Source organism: Octopus bimaculoides, chromosome 18, assembly GCF_046866305.1.
Source record: "Octopus bimaculoides isolate indiv1 chromosome 18, ASM4686630v1, whole genome shotgun sequence".
Taxonomy (NCBI): domain Eukaryota; kingdom Metazoa; phylum Mollusca; class Cephalopoda; order Octopoda; family Octopodidae; genus Octopus; species Octopus bimaculoides.
This window is the reverse complement of record NC_142945.1, coordinates 46,816,973-46,826,972: the sequence shown is the minus strand read 5'-3', so window position 1 is coordinate 46,826,972 and position 10,000 is coordinate 46,816,973. Positions and strand designations below refer to the sequence as shown.

The 10,000-nt window shown below is 38.5% G+C and overlaps 1 protein-coding gene across 11 annotated transcripts in view; it reads left to right on the top strand.

Annotated features, from left to right (window-relative positions):
* The window catches only part of LOC106877380 (solute carrier family 28 member 3), a 178,255-nt gene that overhangs the window by 91,064 nt on the left and 77,191 nt on the right, over nucleotides 1-10,000 (top strand). The window contains exon 1 of one of the 11 annotated variants that reach the window (XM_089366119.1): nucleotides 8,877-8,992. The exons of the other annotated variants lie outside the window; for them this stretch is intronic. The gene's annotated coding sequence lies outside the window, so the exon portion shown is untranslated. Of the gene's footprint in view, nucleotides 1-8,876; nucleotides 8,993-10,000 lie in introns of those variants that run through there. 11 annotated transcript variants of the gene reach the window in all.

The following is a 10,000-nucleotide window of genomic DNA, read 5'->3' as shown; positions in this document are numbered from 1 at the left end:
TATGTATGTAGGTATGTGTGTATGTGTATATGCATACATACACACTCACACACACAAGCACGCATACATATACACACACGCACACACACATGCGCGCGCACATATACACATAATTTGCCCCGAAACATCCATAAATCATCTCAAGAATTTCTACAATAAAGTTAGGATTAAGATTAAAACTAAGGTGATACAATACAATGTATTGTAGTAGTAGTAGTAGTAGTAGTAGTAGTAGTAGTAGTAATTCTAGTAGTTGTGGTGGTGGTGGTGGTGGTGGTGGTGGTGGTGGCGGTTGTTGCTTGAAGCAAGCGTTACATTTTAACTCCAGGTAAAGCTTGATGAAGCAGAATGATCGAAGACATTCAGGTGTGGTGGTGCTGTTGTTGTTGGTGGTGGTGGTGGTGGTCGTCGTCGTCGTGGTATCGGTGGTGATGGTGGCGGTGGTGGTGGCGAGGGTGGTGGTAGTGGTAGTAGTGGGTTGGTGACGGTAGTGGTAGTGGTGGTAGTGGTGGTGGTGGTCGTCGTATTGGTGATGGTGGTGGTAGTGGTGGTAGTAGCGGTGGTGGTAGTGGAGCCAGTAGCGCTGGTGGTAGTAATGTTAGTGCTGTTGGTGGTGGTGGTGTTGTGGTGTTGGTAACAGTACCTGTGTTTGTGGTAGTCATGGCTGTTGTAGTGATTATAGTAGTGGTGGTGGTGGTGGTGGTGCTGTATACTTGTGTGTGTTTGGAAGTGAAAGTAGTGGAGGAGGATTGTGTGTGTGCGTGTATATGTGTGTATATGTACAATGTGGTTGTTATTGTTTTTGTTGTTCCTGCTGTTGTCACTACTGTTGTTGTTGTTGTTGTTGTTGCTGTTGTTTAGCCCCAGGTCAGCCCAGATTCAGCTCATCCGTCATTCATTCAAGTTGGCACCGCCAGGACCGTTCTGTAGCCAATGCGTCTCTCTCTCTATCTCTCTCTCTCTCTCTCTCTCTCTCTCTCTCTCTCTCTCTCTCTCTCTCTCTCTCTTCTTGTAGGTCGTTAGGGCAAGATGTGCAGAAATTCGGCTTCTATTTCTAGCGTGTCCATGACCGCATAGCGGCTTTCTTGATTGCTAGGGCAGTGGTTATGTGTAGGGGCAGGTAGTGGCGATCACGGAAGGGTTGTGATGGAATGTAAGAATGTGGTGGCGGTGGAAGGAGTACATTGCTCTGAGTGACGATGGGGGATGTGTACGTGTTTGTGACTGTGTGTATGTGTGTGTGTGAGAGAGAGAAAGAGAGAGAAAGACAGACAGAGACTTCATATACAAGTCTTTTATTCTCATATACGGAGGCATATGTAGTCATTTACTCAAACCTTGGTCTGCATATGAGTGGTGCTACGCTTAAACTTTCACTAACATACGTATAGACATATACACATACACACATATACACACGCGCACTCGCACAGAGATTAAGTGGGAGGAGGAGGAGGAAAAGGAAGAGGAGGAGACAAAGAGTGATATTAACAGCTAGCTAGATGGATGGATGGATGGATGGATAGGTAGATAGATAGAGAGAGAGAGAGAGAGAGAGAGAGAGAGAGAGAGAAAGAGGGAACCGAATTGCATTTCTGAATTATTATTCGTTTGTGTGTATGTGTGTGTTATGTGTACGTAGGTAAGTACACACACACACACACACACACACACACACATATATATACTTAGATTCATACACACATGTGTACGTAAATACGCACACACATATAGACATACAACTCTACATACATACATACATACATACATAAACATACATATATGCATACACATACAAACACATACGTACATACATACACACTAGCACACATGCATGCAGACGCGCGCGCGCGCGCGCACTGCTGTGTACCCAGTCGGCTAATAAGCTAAATCACTTTGATCTCTAATTACAGAAATTAACCTGTAAATTAAAGCACATTTAGTTCTATCTCAACACATCGCACCTGAGACCTGCCTGTTACGACCTTCACTTCTTTGAGTTGTTGTAGTTACAACGACAATGAAACTTAAAACTACTCTACTCTATCACCCCATCATAACACCACTACTACTACAACTACTACTACTACTACTACTACTACTACTTGGCATTTCGTTGGTTACGATACGAGGGTTCCAGTTGATCTGATCAACGGAACAGACTGCTCGTGAAATTACCGTGCGAGAGGCTGGGTATACCTACAGACACGCGTACACGCAACGTAGTTCTCGTGGACAATCAGCGTGAGACAGAATGTGACAAGACCGGATCCTTTGAATTACAGGTACGACACTCATTTATGGCTGCTGAGTAGACTGGGAGCAACGTGACAAAAAGTGTCTTGCTCAAGGACTAAGTGCGCCGCCGGGAATCGAACTCACGACCTTGCAATCGGCTCGCGCATCTTGGGCAAGTGTCTTCTACTATAGCCTCGGGCCGTTTAAAGCCTTGTGAGTGGATTTGGTAGACGGAAACTGAAGAAGCCCGCCGTATATATATATATATATATACATACATATATATATACATACATTATATATATATATATATATATATATATGTGTGTGTGTGTGTATGCATGTATTTGTGTGTGTATATGTTTGTACGCCAGTGCGTGTCTGTTTGTGTTATCTTGCCTTTTGTGACATAATGGATTATTTTATTGAAATGTCACATGTTAGCTTATTTACGACTGCAGATGGTAGATTATGGTAGAACTTAGCACCAGGTATTATCAGGGGTAATAACCTCTGGAAGATTTTTATAGCGGTAATTTCCCCTGCTTTGGCATACGTTTCTAACAAAGTTCTGATTACAGTCATTGTTAAGGGTAAATATGTATTCGAAAATGTCAGGTTTATGGGGGGGAAAATATATAATTTAAGGCTAAAATGAAAAGAGCAAAAGTTTTTAAAATGTGTCTTGTTGGCATAATAGAGAAAGAATTAGAAAATTAAACAATTAAAACAAAAAATACAGGCGTGGCTGTGTGGTAAGAAGCTTGCTTCTCAACTACGTGGTTCCGAGTTCAGGCACCTTGGGTAAGTGTCTTCTACTATAGCCACGGGCTGATCAAAATCTTGTGAGTGGATTTGGTAGACGGAAACTGAAAGAAGCCTGTCGTATATATGAAAGAAACTCCTCATATATATCTATACACACACACACACACACACACACACATATATATATATATATATATATATATATATATATATATATATATATATATATATATATATATATATATATATATATATATATATATATATATATGCTAAAAAGCTAGTTCTCAAATCTCTCTAAGAGATGATCGCAGTAGTTGAACTAGCAAGTAATGTTCGTAGCCACGTCAACATGGCTGTTCCTATCGAACGGACTTTACTGCGATTTTTTAACCCCGAGAGGACATCCCTAGCTGCTTAACGATGCACAGCTGCATCCGATATATTGCGAGCAGGGGAGCGAACCCATGTCACTTTTTAGCTACAGGACCAGCATACCAGCCTGGTTTCGGGCTATTTCTGCTTCTTTTCTGTACTTGACACCTCGTCTGCTAGAGATGCCAGTAGTTCGTTTCTGCCCGCAATATATATATAAATTCAAGAGACACACAGTTGCTGATTTTGATATCTCTCTCTCTCTCTCTCTCTCTCTATATATATATATATATATATATATATATATATATATATATATATATATATATATATATTGCCCAAACTCTTCGAAACGCTTAGTTTTAGAATGGTGGCAGCTGATGAAGGAAATGTTCTCTATGTGGCCTCTGTGTTTTCTGTACTCTGTTTATCATTTTGTTCACGTTTTTTTTTTTTTGCAAAGTCCTGTACCCAGATATGCATCTATATATACATGTAGATGTAGGCATGTACATACATGTACGTATATATGCATATACTCATTTATTATTTGTATTATATATATATATATATATATATATATATATATATATATATATGCGAGTAAAAATAAATACAAAAAAGGTGTTTTTTTTGTATGATTGTGTATAGAGGAATATATTATTTTGTTTAAAAGAGTTCCAACACTGTCTGTTTTTTTATGTTTTATTTATATTCCTGCAGAACCAATGTGGGGTATAGAATATGGAATATACATTATATAATATAATATACAATATATAATATAAAATAAAATAAAATAAAAATGGATGGCACCATGAAAGAAAGTATTGAATGTAGATGAAATATTGAGTGTTCAATATAAAGGATCAAATATATAAATATATAAATATAAATATATAAAGGCGACTCGAGTTTCAGGGCTATTTCCCTTCGTCATGGCCGGTATGACAGACTTTAACAGACTATGTATAAATATATTGTTTTTTAATAGCTAGGAAATTTCGGAGTCATTCAAAGCTGAGAGTTTTATTACAAACTAGCAGAAATACCCGGCTTTGCCCGGGTTAAAGAGAATAATGAAATCTAAAAACGCCGTCTAGACTACGCAACCCTCAACTGTTAGTAGCTACGATACCATATTTCTACATTAATAACTCTCCAATCCATGCCAGCATGGAACATAGACATTAAGTGGAATGCCAGTCTCTCATCTAGGAGGCCCTTGAAATCAATGTTACCAACTGGGGACTATGTGTGTCGTAGTGATAAATAAAAAGACCCAAAGGATGTCTGCAACGAAATAATTTTACTCAACACTTTGCAAGTGAATCAGTGGAGGCAAAGATGCGTCTCATTTACTTGAGAATTTATGCACCACATTGCAGAAATCACAATGAAAGTATATCTGAAAGGGTAGTCTTACACTGTTGTACCGTTGAATTACAAATAATGCTCATTTGTTATGTTCGGGTTAAAATTTCATCAACATCAAAAATATATGAATTTTCATGGGAGTTATGGCCGTTATGCATAGAATATAATTTCCAAATTTCATAAAGATCCGTTCAGTACTTTTGACGTAGTTTTGGATAAGAAAACAAATGACTAATGTGTGTGTTTGTGTGCATGTGTTTGTGTGTGATGGGTGTATATATGTATAGATATCTGTATGCATGTATATATATGTATATATGTGTACATATTACATGTACATCTATATATATATATATACATCTACATATGTGTATACATATACATGTATGCATATAGATCTATATCTATATATATATATCTATGCATATACGTGTACATATACATGTATATGTATACATATACATCTCTTTCTCTCTCTTTCTCTCTCTCTTTCTCTCTTTCTGAAAGTATCTGTCATTACAGTATCGAAATGTGATTGTTTCAGTTAGTGGAATAACGTGTACATATACATCTATATGTATACATATACATCTCTCTCTCTCTCTCTCTCTCTCTCTCTCTCTCTCTCTCTCTCTCTCTCTCTCTCTCCCTCTCTCTCTCTCTGTCTCTCTCCCCCCTCTCTCTCTCTCTCTCCCCTCTCTCTCTCTCTCCCCCCCTCTCTCTCTCTCTCTCTCACTCTCTCCTTTTCTCTCTCTCTCTGAAAGTATCTGTCATTACAGTATCGAAATGTGATTGTTTCAGTTAGTAGAATAGTTTCATTTTTAAAGTGAAAGTATTTGACATGAGTGTTTTTGTTTCACTTTTGACACGTAATACTTAAATAGTGGAGGAGATATTATGTTGCTGTGGGCTCGAACTCTGCAAGAAGTTAAAATGTTTTTTGACTAAAACACAACTGGAACCCTAAGTAAGACATCTGTAAAATTTGAATGAAATTGGTTGCGTAGTTCTCGAGTTTTAGGGATTCACACAGACAGACAGACAGACAGACAGACACACATTCTCATTTTTATATATATAGATAATTTAAAAGAAGAAAGAATATTTACTCATATATTAAGTTTGCTCTATTTCTTCCGTTTGTTCCACTAAACACACGCACAACCATCCATCCATATATATATATATGTGTGTGTGTGTGTGTGTGTCTTCTACAATAGCTTCGGCCCGACCAAGTCCTTGTGAGTGAATTTAGTAGACGGAAACTGAAAGAAGCCTGTCCTCTGTGTGTGTATGTGTATGTGTGTGCTGGTGTTTGTTCCCCATCACCGCGAGACAACCGGTGTTTGGTGTTGACGACCCTGTAAGCTGGCGGTTCAGCAAAAGAGAAGGATAGAGCAAGTACCAGACTTTTAAAATGTAAGTACAGGTGTCGATTCTTCCGACTAAAATTCTCCAGGGTGGTGTCCCCGCGTCGCCACGGTCTAATGACCGAAACGAGTGAAAGATAGAAGGTAGAAGGTGGGGGTTACGCGGCACTGTGTTGTGGTTTACTGAAATAGCGAATTTACTGAAAAACAACAAAACTTATAAAAGAAAACAGATTATCAGCAGTAACAACAACAACAACAGCTCCAGTAACACATGCTGGTATGCCAATAATGTGCTTTTATCAATGATTCAAGGATGTGTTCAAGTAGTGTGACTGGTTTAGGGGTCACCAGATGGAAAGAGAGGTCACAGCAACACTACTTTAACACCACCACCACCACCACCATGACTACCTCCATAGTCACCACCATCACCATTACTACTACGCTTTTTCTCTCCCTTCTGCTTTCTGCCTCTCTCTCTCTCTCTCTCTCTCTGTATATATATATATATATATATATATATATATATATATCTTTTACTCTTTTACTTGTTTCAGTCATTTGACTGTAGCCATGCTGGAGCACCGCCTTTAGTCGAACTAATCGACGCCAGGACTTATTCTTTGTAAACAGTACTTATTCTATCAGTTTTGTTTTGTTTTGCCGAACCGCTAAGTTACGGGGAAGTAAACACAGACACACAAATACATATATATATATATATATATATATATATATATATATATATATATATATATATATATATATATATACGATGGGCTTCTTTCAGTTTCTGCCTACCAAATCCACCCACAAGGCTTTGAACGGCCCAAGGTTATAGTAGTAGACACTTGCCCAAAGTGCCACACAGTGGGACTGAACCCCGAACCATGTGGTTGGAAAGCAAGCTTCTTACCACACAGCCATTCTTGCACCTACATATATATGCTCTCTCTCTCTCTCTCTCTCTCTCACATATATATATGTGTGTATGTATGTATGTATATGTATACAGTCAATTCAAGCAAGAACAAGCAAGAAAAAACAGCAGCGCGAGGGCGTGGTACAAGTACTGTGTTATTGGACGCTCAGGAAAGGAAAGAAACAAAAAAGAGGATTTCACGTTTCGAGCGGAGCTCTTCATCAGAAATGTAGAAAAATTCCAAAGAAGGGAAGACGGAGAAAGAAAGTCGCCAACGATACACACGCAGTCACATTGAAAATGTATATGTAAAGAACAGGATTTGGCAACTTTCTGTGTTTGTTTTCTGCTTGTTCTTGCATATTTAATGTTTGTTAACTGATATATATATATACATGTGTGTGTGTGTGTGTGTGTGTGTGTGTGTGTGTGTGTGTGTGTGTGTGTGTGTGTGTGTGTGTGTGTGTTTAAAGTAGGTTTTTATCTGTGTGTGTATATGTGCATGTGCTTAGGCTATATATATATGTGTGTATACGTTTCTGTGTAATGTATACTTGTGTATAAATATAGAATAACGGAGTTAGCAAACAGCGTATCCCAATTCACCTACTTATAACACGATGGAATTCTGATAGGAGTACAGAATTTGAACATCCTGTTCTAGCAGGTGGTACTAGGAATTCAAGATGGATTACACAATTGTTATCGCTGTCGCTACCAAATTGATAACGCTATGTACCTTGCGTTGACCAATAAATAGCAGCTCAAAATCCTGAGCCCATTTTGGACTCGTTCGGTTTCAACGATCCTGACGAGATGGTTCGTTTGACGAATCTACGAAATTTTAAGTTGCATGGAGCCTAATAAAACTGTTATTTAATAATCCTTTCTACTATAATTACAAGGCCTGAAATTTTTTTGTTTCTGAGGAGGAATAGTCGATTACAGCGATCTCAGTGTTTCACTTGTACTTAATTTATCGAGCTCCAAGGATGGAAGGCAAAGTCGGCGTCGGCGGAATTTGAAATCAGAATGTAGCGACGGGCGAAATACCGCTAAGCATTTCGTCCAGGATGCTAACGATTATGCCAAATCGCCGTTTTAAACTGTTATTTAATGATGGTTTCAAATTTTGGCAAGCGCTAGAAATTTCGTGCCAGGGGGCTAGTTGATTTTATCGACCCCGAAAAGATAAAAGGCAAAGTCAACCAATAGCTAGACAGGCTACAGACTAGCGTCTCGTTCAGGGGTGTTCGTGGCCTACCCACCTAACAGTTGAGCGGCATCAGTCAAGAGTTAAAGCGATGCGAAGCCCTTATGAACCGCGATGTATAAAAACATCCGATAGTCTGGTCGATACCGTGATATATATGTATGTATATATATATATATATATATATATATATATATATATATATATATATAATACAAAAATCGGACAAGAACGCAAAACATCCACAAAAAAGGGACAACAAAACATCCAGAAAGACGATACAAGGAAAACAAGGATAGGTCATTCGGAGTTTTCTATCCTCAGTCGAGTTCCAGATTATCTTTGCAATTTCGGAGATTGCTCCATTTATCTGGTTATACATTTTTTATCGAAACAGTCTTTTAACCAATGTTATGTTAGGCCGTGCCTACTTTATGGCATTTATAAAAGGTTAATGAATTGTAGGTACTCAGTATTTCGTTATTGTATAGAAATTATAGCCTCATTGCTTTTGTTACGACGTTTCGTATCCGAGACTTCAGATTTAAACAAACAATGAGATCGAAGATGAAAAATGAGTAATGTGCGTATATGCTATATTTCAGGAATGTTTTTTACCTCTTCATCAGCACCCATCTAACCGTTTAAGAGGGTAGCAGTGGGAGTACACGTTTGAATTCTCCTGAGCAGTTTCAGCTTTCTGTATTATTACAGTCCATCACGCACGTGAGTGGAGTACATGTTTATATTGTTTTAAGAGTACCAGATCCGGAAAAGTACAAGCTACTCGTTACTAGAGCGACTCGCTCTTATCTGGTGACGGCTTCTGAAAACGCCGAATTCTCAGTCCCCTCGTTTGATAGTAGCTATTTTGATGAAGTAATTAAATCACATATTCTTTCCCATTGCATTACACACACGCACACACCCACACACACACACACTCTCTCTCTCTCTTTCTCTCTCTCTCTCTCTCTCTCTCTCTCTCTCTCTTTCTCTCTCTCTCTTTCTCTCTCTCACACACACACTCATGGAAAAATAACATATGTTTGTCTTAAAGTACGGCTGACTTTATGATGGATGTAAATGACCACGTTGTGTATATACGCGAGTGTATATAAATCTATAGCCCCAAAGGGAAACTTATATACTTACAATTATCCTATAGACATACATAATTACACACACACGCACACGCACACGCACACACACACGTATATATATATACGTATGTATTTATAAAATATATATAACATGTCTGTGTATATAATGCTTTCTATGTTCATTCATGTATATGTATATATACGCATGTGAATATACACATGTACAGTATAGAAATACATAACATGTATAATTACATATACATACACGTGCTTGAGTATTAATATCACCGTGCGTGTATATGTGTGTGTGTGCGTGTGTGCGTGCGTATGTATGGGAGTGTTTAACGTTTTTCAGCTACATTACTAATTTCATTGACACCTGTGTGTGTGTGTGTGATGGTAGTGGCGGGAAGTGTCGGAATCATCATCATCGCCATCATCATCATCGCCATCATCATCATCGCCATCATCATCATCGCCATCATCATCATCGCCATCATCATCATCGCCATCATCATCATCGCCATCATCATCATCGCCATCATCATCATCGCCATCATCATCATCGCCATCATCATCATTATCGCCACTACCATCATCACACCATTATCTTCTTCATTAACATCACGGT